The sequence below is a fragment of the Apium graveolens genome, chromosome 1 (assembly GCF_009905375.1).
Source record: "Apium graveolens cultivar Ventura chromosome 1, ASM990537v1, whole genome shotgun sequence".
Taxonomy (NCBI): domain Eukaryota; kingdom Viridiplantae; phylum Streptophyta; class Magnoliopsida; order Apiales; family Apiaceae; genus Apium; species Apium graveolens.
In genome coordinates this window covers 94,983,462-94,997,745 of record NC_133647.1, presented here as the reverse complement: position 1 = coordinate 94,997,745, position 14,284 = coordinate 94,983,462, and the positions used below count along the sequence as shown (strand labels likewise).

At 37.7% G+C, this 14,284-nt stretch overlaps 1 non-coding gene across 1 annotated transcript; it reads right to left on the bottom strand.

Annotated features, from left to right (window-relative positions):
- Positions 1–13,798: 13,798 nt before the first annotated feature.
- Positions 13,799–13,905, bottom strand: LOC141679795 (small nucleolar RNA R71). Its single transcript, XR_012558185.1, has one exon. It is a non-coding gene; the product is annotated as a small nucleolar RNA R71 (small nucleolar RNA).
- Between the last annotated feature and the right edge of the window lie 379 nt (positions 13,906–14,284).

The window sequence follows — 14,284 nt, the reverse complement described above, 5'->3', positions numbered from 1 at the left end:
GTTGTTAAATAAAAGCCAAAGTTAAAACCTGCTAAGTTTGTAGCTGTAAAGTCTGAAACTGAGAAATCAGAAGTTAAAGAGGAATTAACTTCTGAAAAACTAAAATAGGAAAAGACAACTGAAGTAAACGTAGGCTTAATGACAAAGAAGCAGCTTAAACATAAGCTGAAAGAAGTTAAGAATGTAAACAAGGTAAAGTCACCTTGGAAAAATAGGAATGGAAAGGAAGGTGTAAATAAAAGCAATGATTATAAGCCTGTTCCTAATGCTCCTAGAAAAACATGTCATAACTGTGGAAGTTCTAACCATTTGGCTTCTTTTTGCAGGAAGAATAAGAACATAAATTCCTTACCTTCAAAGTCAGGAGTTAAGAGTCAGTCTGTTAGATATAGGCCACAAAATCCTTGTTTTCACTGTGGTAGTTTATGTCATTACATTTATACTTGTAAGGAATATCATAGTTTGTACTATGATTATTATCAAATAAAACATTCTTTAAAGAAAGTTAGCATTGTTCCTTCTAGTGTAAGTTCTGATACAAAGACTGATAGTATAAATGCTGATAAGAAAAATGTTAACATAAACTCTGATGCTAAATCCGCTGCAAATGTTAACAAACTTAATAAGGACACAGGATCCAAGCAAGTCTGGGTCCTTAAAACTAATCATTAGTGGTCTTTGTGATTGCAGGGCAACAGGAAAAACATCCTAGTTCTGGACAGTGGATGTTCAGGACATATGACTGGAAATAAAGCCCTGCTATCAGACTTTGTGGAGAAGGCTGGCCGAAGTGTTTCTTATGGAGATGGCAACATTGGAAAAACATTGGGATATGGCAATATCAATCTTTGGAATGTCATCATTAAAGAAGTAGCTCTGGTCTCAGGACTTAAACATAATCTGCTGAGTGTTAGTCAAATCTGTGACAGAGGTTATCATGTGGATTTCTTTAAAGAACATTGTGAAATTGTAAGCAAATCTACAGGAAAAGTTGTTTTGAAAGGATGCAGGCATGGTAACATTTATGAAGCCAAGCTTTCAATAAGTACTGATGGGTCTGCAATCTGTCTGGTGAGTAGAGCATCAATTGAAGAAAGCTGGAATTGGCACAAGAAACTCTCTCGTTTAAATTTTAACAATATAAATGAACTAGTCAAGAAAGATCTTGTGAGAGGACTGCCAAAGTCAGTATTTGCTCCTGATGGCCTTTGTGATTCTTGTCAAAAGGCTAAACAAAGAAAATCTTCATTCAAGAGCAAGACTGAATCATCAATTCTTGAGCCTTATCACCTACTACATGTTGATCTATTTGGTCCAGTGAATGTCATGTCTATTGCAAAGAAGAAATATGTTATGGTCATAGTGGATGAGTTCACCAGATAAACATGGGTGTACTTCTTGCACACAAAAAGTGAAACCTCATCTATCTTGATTGATCATGTCTAGCAACTGGATAAATTGGTCAAAGATTCTGTGAAGATAATAAGAAGTGATAATGGCACTGAGTTCAAGAATTTGACAATGGACGAGTTCTGCAAAGACCATGGAATCAAGCAGGAATTTTCTGCTCCTGGAACTCCACAGCAAAATGGAGTTGTTAAAAGAAAGATTAGAACTCTTATTGAAGCTGCGCAAACTATGCTTGATGAAGCAAAGCTACCAACCTATTTTTGGGCTGAAGCTGTGCAGAGTGCTTGTTTTACTCAGAATGCAACACTCATAAACAAGCATGGAAAGACACCATATGAGATGGTGAAGAAAAATAAGCCAAATTTGAAGTATTTTCATGTATTTGGATGCAAGTGTTTTATTCTTAAGACTCACCCTGAACAGCTATCTAAATTTGATCTAAAAGCTGATGAAGGAATTTTTGTTGGATATCCACTTTCCACAAAAGCCTTCAGAGTCTATAATTTAAGAACAAGGGTTGTCATGGAATCTATCAATGTCTCCTTTGATGATAAGAAGATTACTGGACTTGAAGATTTCAATGATCATGATCAGCTGAGATTCGAAAATGAAAACTTAAATTCTGATACTGAAAATCCTGACAGTCTAAATCCTGATACTGCAAACTCTAATGGATTAAACTCTGATGTTATTGAAACTGTGGTGACTACGTCAAAGGAAGATGCACCTGTGCAGGGGGGCATACTGAAGATATAACCACATCTCAAGAAGCATCAGAACATACAACTGGCTCTTCAAGTTCTGATTCATCAAGTTCTGATAAGCCAAGTTCTGATAGTTCTGAAAACTTAAATTCTGAAGAATCCAACTCAGAGAGCATAGTTTCAGGGGAGCATCAGAAAATATTGATGAGGATGGCATGGATCATGGGGGAGCATCCAGTTCTAGAGAAAACCTTCCATCTGCAAGAAAGTGGACTAAATCACATACACCTGACTTAATTATTGGAAATCCTGATGCAGGTGTCAGAACTAGAACAACTACTTTAAGTGAATGTCTTTATAATTCTTTTCTTTCTCAGACTGAACGAAAGAAAGTGGAAGAAGCTCTTCAAGATGCTGATTGGGTGCAAGCAATGCAGGAAGAGTTAAATGAATTTGAAAGAAACAAAGTCTGGACCCTAGTGCCAAGACCAAAGAATAGATCTGTTGTTGGTACAAAGTGGGTGTTCAGAAACAAAACTGATAGTGATGGCATAATTACAAGGAATAAAGCAAGGTTGGTTGCAAAAGGATATTCTCAACAGGAGGGAATTGATTATGATGAAACATTTGCACCAGTTGCTAGATTGGAAGCCATAAGGATATTTTTGGCTTATGCTGCTCACAAAAAGTTTACTGTCTTTCAAATGGATGTGAAAAGTGTTTTTCTCAATGGAGAATTGGAAGAGGAAGTTGTTGTGAATATGTTGTGCACTTGATGATTACCTAAACAAAACATCTAAGTAGATTTTACTTAGTGAAATAATGTAGCACTCGACGGATAAGTATTATAGTCCCGACGGATAACTCAGTTTGAGTACTGACGGATGAGTAATTTATTATCCATCGAGTGAGTAGCTTATATGATGATAAGTTTGTAGCACAGTGTTGTATGCACATTTATATAGAATCTGTAGTAGCATATAAGTCATGTTGACTTTAACTAGATATGCAGAATAGGTTGATTAACTGTACATAAGCAATGTCTTGTAATTCTGTATAAGTGAAATGAAGTCAAGTGCCAAAATAGCTATCAACGGATGCTTAACAAAGCTTCGACGGATGATCAAATGACTTTCAATGGATGTTCAAAATAGCAGTCGACGGATGATCAATTAAGTCATCGACGGATGATCTGAAAGTCGACGGATGATAATATCAAGATTCAAACATCAGTTGAACAGTGAAAGCTGACACACAGCCGTCGAGATTGAAGCCTATTTACTGGGTAATAGAGGACGAAAAGCAGCAAAGATCAAGACTGTTAGATTTTATATTTATTCAGTTCTTTTGACTTTGTAATCTTGGTAATATATATAAACAAAGAGAGTAGCAAATATAAAATAACTAAGAAAACTAAGTGAGCTTAGAAACAAACACAGAGAAATCTTTGTAAGCACTATCTTTAGCATTTCCTGTGTTCTTAGTTGTTCTATCTTGTAAAAGCAGCTGTGAGCATTTCTGCACACAGAGTTCTCTCGATATATTAATATATATCTCTGGTGGAATTGTTTAAATCCACCAGAAAGTTTTTAAAGACTCTTGTTTTTAATTACTCTTGTTTTGATTCATTAAAGTTTATATTCCGCATTGTGCTAATCAAAACAGATATATCTATAATCGAGTTGAACATTTTTATTTCAAGAAAAAGATAAAGAATTCCATTAAACCCCCCCTCCCCTTCTGTAATTCTTGCTATATTGTTAAGGGACTAACAATTGGTATCAGAGCAAGCTCTTAATCTACAAAGAGTTTAAAGATCAAAACAATTCAGCAAGATAAACAAGAAAGATGTTAGAATCAAGATTCCTTTTCTGGATAAAGATAATTACCATCATTAGAAGGTAAAGATGCATCTTCATATGCTTTCTCAAGATGAGGCCTATGTGGACTGCATAGAAAGAGGCCCTCATGTTCCAATGAGAGCTGCAACAGGAAATGAACCATCAGTTCCAAAGCCAAGGCATGAATGGTCTGATCCTGATCTTGAACAAGTCAGGAAAGATAAAAAGGCCATGAACATTCTGTTCAATGGTGTTAATGCAGATATGTTTGATAACATCATCAACTGCAAGACTGCCAAGGAAGTTTGGGACACAATACAGATAATCTGTGATGGTACTGAGCAAGTAAGAGAAAATAAAATGCAGCTCCTGATTCAGCAATATGAGCATTTTCACAATGAAGAAAGTGAGTCACTCACTGACATTTTTAGTAGATTCCAAAAGCTACTAAATGCTCTTAAATTGCAGGGAAGAGTCTATTAGACTAAAGACTCCAATCTGAAATTTCTCAGATCTCTTCCAAAGGAATGGAAACCAATGACAGTCTCATTGAGAAACTCACAAGATTATAAGGAGTTTACTTTGGAGAGACTGTATGGCATTCTGAAGACCTATGAGCTTGAAATAGAGCAGGATGAAAGAATGGAGAGAGGAAAGAAGAAAGGAGGATCCATTGCACTAGTTGCTGAACTGGAAAAGGAGAAGGAAGTGAAGATGGAAGCTGTGGAATCAACTTCAAAGGCCTGTGAAAGCAAGGGTAAAGGGCTAGCTGCAGAAAGTGAAGATTCTTTGAGTCAAGATGACATGGAGGACATTGATGAGCACCTAGCATTCCTTTCAAGAAGATTTTCCAAGCTCAAGTTCAAGAAGAACTTTGGAGCTGCCAAGCCAAATAGAAACATGGTGGATAAGTCAAAATTCAAGTGCTTCAAATGTGGCTTGGCAGGGCATTTTGCAAATGAGTGTAGAAAGTCAGATTCTAGTAAGAAGAGATTTGAGTCTGTGGATTATAAGCAAAAATACTTTGATCTACTCAAACAGAAGGAAAGGGCTTTTATTACATAAGAGAATGACTGGGCAGCTGATGGTTTGGATGAAGATGAGGAGATCAGCTATGTCAATCTAGCCCTTATGGCCAAGTCTGATGAAACAGAGACAAGTTCCTCAAGCAATCAGGTAATTACTACAAACCTTGCACATTTATCTAAAGCTGAGTGTAATGATGCAATAAATGACATGTCTACAGAATTGTATCATTTGCGTGTTACACTTAAGTCCCTCACTAAAGAAAATGCTAAAATCAAAGAAAACAACTTGTTTTTGAGTGAGAGGAATAATGTGCTTGAGTCTCAGTTTGTTGAGTTTGAGAAACTAAAAATTGAATGTAGAATTGCTAAGGATGAATTAACTGAGTCCTTGAAAAAGGAAGAAATTTTAAAGAAGCAGCTCGATCGTGAACAGGAGGTGATTAAAGCATGGAAAACATCCAGAGATGTTCATGCTCAAATCACCAAGGTTCAAGGAATTGAGTCCTTTTGTGATGAATCCTGGAAAAAGAATAAGGAGAAACTAGAACCTATTTTGGTAGATGGATTGCTGACAGATGTAGACTCGACGGATGATGAGGACTATCCGTCGGATAACAAAATGTGTTATCCGTCGAATGATAAAAATCCTCATCCGTCGGCTGTGAACAAACCCATTAGTAAAGCCAAATTAACCAAGCTAAATGAAAAGTATGGGTCTGTTTCCAAGAACTTTGTTTCAGGGGAGTCAAGTCAAGCCAAGAAAGGGAAGAAGGCTAATGTTGGTCACATGACTGTCAAACAGTTGAGTGACATACTTGAGAAGATAGAGGTAAAAACAGAAACTAAAAGGAAAAACAATAGGAATGGTAAAGTAGGGATTAACAAACATAACAACTACACACCTGACAAATATGCTCCTAGAAAAATCTGTGTTAAATGTGGTAGTGTAAATCATTTGTCTGTTAATTGCAAATCTGCCATGCCTACTCCCATGTCTGTTCAGCCTCAATTCTCTAACATGAATGCCATGCCTCCTATACTTGTTAATGCTATGCCTACACAGAACATGAATGCACAGTTTGCTAATATGCCATTTGCACCTAATCCATATTATGCTGCATACAATATGCCTCAAATGCCATTTAGCATGCCTTACTGGAATAACATGTTTGCACCAAGCATGCCATTTCCTGTTAGCCATAACATGCATAATAATTCTGTAGCATCTAGTGGTTTCAAAGGCCCAACCCAAATGACTAAGGAAGAATATGAAATTCCTAAGTCAAATGAGTTAAAACCTAAGAAACAGAAGAAGAAAGCTAACAAGGCAGGACCCAAGGAAACTTGGGTACCAAAATCAACTTGATTTGATTTTGATGTGTGCAGGGAAACAGAAGGAATCTTTGGTACTTGGATAGTGGTTGTTCAAGACACATGACTGGTGATTCTACCCTGCTCACAGAGTTTGAAGAGAGAGCTGGCCCAAGTATCACTTTTGTAGATGACAGCAAAGGTTATACTGTGGGATATGGCTTGATTTCAAAGGACAATGTCATCATTGAAGAGGTTGCCTTAGTGGATGGTCTCAAACACAATCTGTTGAGTATCAGCCAGCTTTGTGATAAAGGCAACTCAGTAACCTTCAACAAAGAAACCTGTGTTGTGATTAATAATCAAAACAACAAAGTGGTTCTCACTGATGTGAGAAGAGGAAATATGTATCTAGCTGACTTCAACTCAAATAAAGCAGAATCTGTAACTTATCTTCTCAGTAAAGCAAGTCAAGATGAAAGTTGGCTATGGCACAAGAAGCTATCCCATTTGAACTTCAAGACCATGAACGAGCTGGTAAAGAAAGAGCTAGTTAGAGGCATTCCTCTGGTGGAGATTACAAAGGATGGACTGTGTGATGCCTGCCAAAAAGGGAAGTAAATTAAAGCATCATTCAGGAAGAAACTTGATTCAGCAATTGAAGAACCTCTGCAACTGCTTCACATGGATTTGTTTGGACCAGTCAATGTTTTGTCAATCTCAAAGAAAAGATTTTGCCTAGTAATTGTAGATGATTTCTCAAAGTTCTCTTGGACCTATTTCCTAAAGTCCAAAGATGAAGCTAGTGAAATCATCATCAATCACATAAGGCAAGTTAACAATCATCCTGATTTCAAAGTTAGAAGAATCAGGAGTGACAATGGAACTGAGTTCAAGAACTATGTCATGAGAGCATTCTGTGAGGAAAATGGGATCCTACATGAGTTTTCAGCAGCAAGGACTCCACAACAGAATGGAGTAGTGGAAAGAAAGAATAGATCTCTTATTGAAGCTGCAAGGACAATGCTTGAAGAATCTAAATTACCAACATATTTCTGGGCTGAAGCTGTCAACACTGCATGCTACACTCAGAACATCTCTCTGATTAATCAAGCAAAATGCAAGACACCTTATCAATTGTTCAAGAACAAGAAGCCAACTCTGAACTTTCTTCATGTCTTTGGCTGTAAATGCTATATTCTGAGAAATCAAACTGATCAAAATGGGAAGTTTGATGCTAAAGCAGATGAAGGAATTTTTGTTGGATATGCTGTTGGTAAAGCATATAGAGTCTACAATCTAAGAACCAACATTGTTGTTGAATCTATACATGTTGTGTTTGATAATAAAAAGATTGAAGGACTAAAAGATGGAGATTACCATGAGAGCCTCAAATTCGACAATGTTGAGATGGTCAGTGAAGAAAGTGATGATGAAAGTGATCAGGAAACAGTGTCTAAGGATAATGCAGACAAATTTACTACAAATGAAGCACAAAAATCAACATCCGTCGAGTTACATAATGCTTCATCCATCGGAAGGCAATCTGTATTATCCGTCGGAAGACAACCTGCCTCATCCGTCGGTACTCAAAATTCACCATCCGTCAGGTTATCAAAAGGAGCAGGAAGTCAAGGCAGATCACCCATGGAAAGCACCCCAATTTCAAATCAAAGATCCGCAAACTCAGGGGGAGTTTCTAGCAATCAAAACTCAATCACACATCAAGACAACATTGAGGTCTCTTCATCTAGGGCTAATCTACCTCAACCAAGAAAATGGACAAAAGATCACCCCTTTGAACTGATTATTGGTGATGTTTCTTCCAGAGTTCAAACCAGGAGAGCAACTCAAGAAGAATGTCTATACAGCAGCTTCCTGTCTAAGGAAGAACCAAAGAAGGTAGAAGAAGCCTTATTAGATCCTGATTGGATTTTAGCTATGCAGGAGGAGCTAAACCAATTTAAAAGGAATAAAGTATGGAAGCTGGTACCCAAGCCTAAAGGAAAGAATCCAATAGACACCAAATAGGTATTCAGAAACAAGATGGATGAAAATGGCATAGTAGTAAGGAACAAAGCAAGATTGGTTGCTAAAGGCTATTGTCAGCAAGAAGGGATAGATTTTGATGAAACATTTGCTCCTGTTGCAAGACTTGAAGCCATCAGAATCTTCTTAGCCTATGCAGCCCATGCCAATTTCAAGGTCTATCAAATGGATGTCAAAAGTGCCTTTCTGAATGGAGATTTGGAGGAAGAAGTGTATGTAAGTCAACCTCCTGGCTTTGAAGATCCAAATTTCCCAGAGTATGTCTACTATCTATTGAAAGCACTTTATGGACTGAAGCAAGCACCTAGAGCCTGGTATGACACTTTATCAAAGTTCCTTTTGGAAAATCACTTCACAAGAGGTACTGTAGATAAAACTTTATTTTTCAGAAATGTGAATGGCTCTAGCATACTTGTTCAAATTTATGTAGATGATATTATTTTTGGCTCTACAGATGAAAAACTTTGTAAAAAGTTTGCCAAACTGATGCAAAGCAAGTATGAAATGAGTATGATGGGAAAACTAACTTACTTTCTTGGTTTACAAGTTAAGCAAGTTAGTGATGGAATATTCATTAGTCAAACTAAATATATTTTTGATCTTTTAAAGAAGTTTGATCTGATGGATTGCACATCTGCAAAAACTCCCATGGCCACTGCAACTAAGCTTGAACTAAACACTACTGAAAAGTCTGTGGATATTTCAAGTTATAGAGGCATGGTTGGCTCACTTCTGTACTTAACAGCCAGTAGGCGAGATATAATGTTTGCTACATGTTTGTGTGCTAGATTTCAGGCTGATCCTAGAGAGTCTCATTTGATAGCTATTAAAAGAATTTTCAGATATCTCAAAGGAATACCAAACCTTGGCATTTGGTATCCTAGAGATTCTGGTTTTGATCTAACTGGTTATTCATATGCAGATTATGCAGGTTGCAGAATTAATAGAAAAAGCACAACAGGAACCTGTCAATTTTTAGGAAACAAGCTTGTGTCCTGGTTCAGTAAAAAGCAAAATTCAGTTTCTACTTCTACAGCTGAAGTTGAATATATTGCTGCTGGCAGTTGCTGTGCACATATTTTATGGATGAAAAATCAATTGCTAGACTATGGTTTGCAAGTTGAAAGGATTCCTATTTTCTGTGACAACACAAGTGCAATTGCCATCACTGAAAATCCAGTGCAACATTCAAGGACAAAGCATATAGACATCAAGTACCATTTCATAAGGGAACATGCAATGAATGGTACTGTAGAGTTACATTTTGTTCCAAGTGAGAAGCAACTTGCAGATATTTTTACCAAGCCACTGGATGAATCCACCTTTTCTAGGTTGGTAAGTGAGTTAGGTATGCTTAATTACTCTTGAATTTATCTGAATTATTCTTGCAAGTTGAAAAGAAGCCAGAAATTTAGTTGATTTTTAGTCTTGGATGAAATTTTGGCTAAGTCAAAATTTGTCTCTCGACGGATGACCATTATCCATCGGGTTGAGTCATCCGTCGATATACAAATTGTAAATAAAAATCAATTACTTTTCTGGAATATTTTAAAGCTCGACGGATAACATTTTATCCTCATCCGTCGAAGTGTCTAAATCTTAACCGTTAATTCCCTGAACATTATCCATCGAGTATACTTACAGTTTATAAGCATTACACGACGGATAATGGGTGGAATTTTTAAAGTTTATTTTAAATCGGTAATTTTAGGCAGTTTCTATTGGGTAATTTATTTCTCTTTATTATTTTTATCCGTTGAGTTTGAGCAAAGTATAAAAGCCTATTTCATTCTAATCATTTTCTTTTATCATTCTCAAATTCAACTGTCTTATTTCATTCTCTCTCAAGCAAAAATCCTCTTTCTCTTCAAGCTTTTCTTCCCTAACAATGGCACCTGTAGTAAAGATCATGTCACAGACTGGGTTCGTCTATGAGAAGAACAACTTCACTACCTTGGTCAATAAGGGGATTCAGCAATCTGAAGACTATCATAAGATGATGGACTTCGTGAAGAACTGCAAGTTAAGGTTTGCTATGCTGGAATCACCCACAATTTATTATGAAGTTGTTGATGAGATGTGGACAACAGCAATCTACAACTCTACTGACAAAACCATCACTCTGACCATCAAAGGTAATGTTTTCTGTATTAATAGTGATGTCATAAAAGCATGTTTCAAGATTCCTGATAACAATGTTACTGCACCACACACTGACACTGATATTGTCAATATGCTAAATTCCATTCATTATGCACTTCCTACTGCAAAACTAAGTGAAATTAGAAGACTAGGTCTTAGGAAGGAATTGAGTTACTTGTGTGATGTAGTAACTAAGGTCTTTTCTGGAAAAATCAGTAATTTTGATTCTGTGAACATTTCCATGCTTAACATGCTATACATGCTAGTTACAGACAAATATTACAACTTAAGTGATCTGGTTGTGTATGAGTTACGTTATAAACTAGGTGACTTAGCCAAAAGAGGAAAGAATATTTACTATACTAGATTTTTTATGCTTTTGGCTAACCATCTTTGTGAAGAGATTGTACTTGAGAACCCAACCAACAAATTAGCGTGTTGGGTTCAAGAGAGAAGAATCATTGCAGATCTGAACAGAGCCAACCATCACAAGGATGTGCCAATGTTCTATTTTCCTGTAATGCTGGCACCTCAGGTAAGTGAGGTAAGTTCATCTACACTCTCAACTATTCCAAACCCTTCTATTTCTTTGACTTCAGGCATAGTTATGGCAACTGTGACAATGACCAAACAGTTGCCTACCAAACCTGCCAAAACAACTGCAATTCTTAAATCCAAATCAAAGAAAACCCCCTCTGGTATCTCTCAAAAGGTACCAGTTGAAAATTCTACCAAACACAAAAAGGGGAGTGTGAAGGAGGGTAAGATAGGTGAGGGAAGGGGTGAACATCAAAGAAACCCCAAGGATAAGGTTGGAGAGATAAGTGAATCCCAGCCTAGCCACACTGCAGTTTCCCAACAAACTGCAGTGCTTAAAAAGGACAGAAGCTCACTTCTAGCTGCATCCTCCCAAAAGGATGTGGCTATTGAACAAAGCTCTCATCCAAGAGCACAGGCCAAGAGGGTTAGGGACACAAGCCTACACCAAACTTACACTAGAAAGAAGAAATCCAAAACAACTGGGGATGCACAGGACACACACTTAGTGCAAACTGGTGCTAAAGACACAGTCCCCGCACCTTCTCAAATTCAGATTGATGTGGCTCCAATAAATGCGGAGTCACAGCCAAAATCCCTCTTGATAGAAGCCACTGAAACACAATACTCACCAACCAACTCACTGGAAGTGGATGATAAGTGGCATTTTATACCACTTAGAACGTCTTAAAATGGCTTAAATTGGTGTCTTGAAATCAAGTATTTTGTGTATTTGATGCGTTTTTCTAGTGTTTATGCATTTCAGGGTATTAGTTGCATTTCGGAGGAGGAATCATCAAGAATAAGCCTTGGCATGTGTTCACCATTGAGAGAGGAAAAGAACGGGCAGATTACGGCGAATAAACGGAGCAAACCTGGAATTTTTCTAGTAGGGTCCTGCGCGCCCGCGCAGCAATGCTGAGCGGTCGCGCAGCAGCCTTGCGCGCCCGCGCAGAAATGCTGAGCGGCCGCGCAGGGTCGGGGAAAAAGCTGAATTATTTTAGACTTCTACTTCTGTTTGGCTTCCAACTTCTATGTAATCTGAGTTTTATGGGACTATTATATAAGTAGATTTGAGACGTTTTCATAGAAGAAAAGAAGGAGATTGTGTTTTAGATTGTGTTTTGCACAAGAAGCGAAGGAGATAAGGAAGAAGACCGATTTAGCACACCGCAACGAAGGAGGAAGCATATATTCTTGTGATTCTTGTTTCGTTGTAACGTTGGATGCTAGTTTTCTTGCTTTGGCTTATTTACTCTTGTGACGTACTCTGTTTTAATATAATTAGTTTAGTTATTATTTTCTTGTGTTGTTTATCATGATTTCATATGAACCCATGATGGCGATAAGTTCTATTATGGGCTAATCGTGATCATGGGGTTGCAACGGATTTATTATGAAATTCTTTAGTTAATTGTTTAATACTTTAGTGTGTGATGATTGCATGATAGCTAGTATTGGTTGTGCGTATTCGTCTTATATGCGTCGCAAACATTTAAGATAGGGTGTTAATCTCTTGTGAAGCGACGGTGGATCTTGAGATTTAGAACTTGCCATGCTAGCATAGGTTCATATAAGTTGTGCATGATTAGTGGGTAATTCTAACAGTTTTATTTGCCCCATGTAATCAAAAGGGATAACTTGTGCTTAAATCGTTGTGTTGTCAATTTCTGTAGACATATAGGAACTCAACATAATTGATGACTATTCAACTTCTATCTTAATTGTGGATGCTTGGTAGAATGGTATTAGTACAATGAAAGTTGGCTTTTATCAGTTTCGTGTTATTCGATTAATATCATCACTGTCACATGCTAAAGGTATTAACAATGGCTATAGAAGGAAGTAATAATGAAGTTGTGATCTCATGAGTGTTTTATTATTGATAAATTGAAGTGTTAGTTAAGTGGTTACTTAAGTAGTTAATTATAGTTAATATTTAATCAACAATTTTAAGTGTTATTATCGAGAAGTAATCATACATTGGTGAGTGAGTTTAATTAGACAATAACTTAGTCTGAGTCTCTGAGGGAATGAACTAGAAAGTATTCTATATTACTTGTGAACGCGTATACTTGCGTGAATATTAGTGCGTGATTTCGCCCTAACAAGTTTTTGGCGCCGCTGCCGGGGACTCGGCGTATTTGTTTAGTTTATGTACTTACCATCATTGGTCATTAAGACTCAGTGATTAGGACGTAGTAGTTAATTACTCTTTTCGGTTGTGTTTCAGGTACTTTAGCAAGTGTTTATGCAAACTCGTTCTCGTGCTCGCAAGAGGACCTTAGATACAGCTGAGGAGAAAGACGAAGTTCTTGATACTCCGGAGAAGTTAGATTTTGAGGATTCGGATTCAGGAACTGTGCAGAAAGAACCAGTAAACATGGGAGATCGTATTGTTCAAGCTGATCCAGCTCTTATGGATTTTTCTCGGCCTAAAATTGATGACATTCAGTCAAGCATCCTCCATCCGGCTATTCAAGCTAACACCTTTGAAATCAAGCCGGGCACTATTCAGATGGTGCAGAATTCTGTTTCTTTTGGAGGAGCGGCCACTGAAGACCCCAACATGCACATAAGGAATTTTGTCGAGATCTGCAGCACTTTTAAGTATAATGGCGTGACTGATGAGGCTATCAAGTTGAGGCTTTTCCCATTCTCACTGAGGGATAAGGCTAAAGACTGGTTACATTCTGAACCAGCCGGGTCCATCACTATGTGGCAAGATCTTGCGTAAAAGTTTCTGGTGAAGTTTTATCCAATGGCAAAGACTGCTGCTATGAGGAGTGCTCTTACTCAGTTTGCGCAGCAACCTACGGAATCTATGTGCGAGGCTTGGGAACGCTACAAGGAAATGTTGAGAAAATGTCCACATCATGGAATGCCGGATTGGATGGTAATCACTGGTTTTTATAATGGTTTGGGGGCCCAATCTCGGCCCATGCTTGATGCAGCAGCTGGAGGCACCTTATGGGCTAAAAGCTATACTGAGGCGTATAATCTTATAGAGACAATGGCTGCAAACGAGCATCAAAACCCAACTCAGAGGATGACGTCAGGCAAGGTAGCAGGTATTCTGGAAGTTGATGCAGCCACCGCTATTGCAGCCCAGCTCCAAGCGCTATCAATGAAGGTTGATTCTTTGGCTACGTATGGAGTTAATCAAATAGCTATGGTTTGTGAGCTTTGTGCAGGTTCTCATGCTACGGATCAGTGTTCTCTTGTCAACGAATCTGTTCAGTATGTGAATAATTATCAGCGA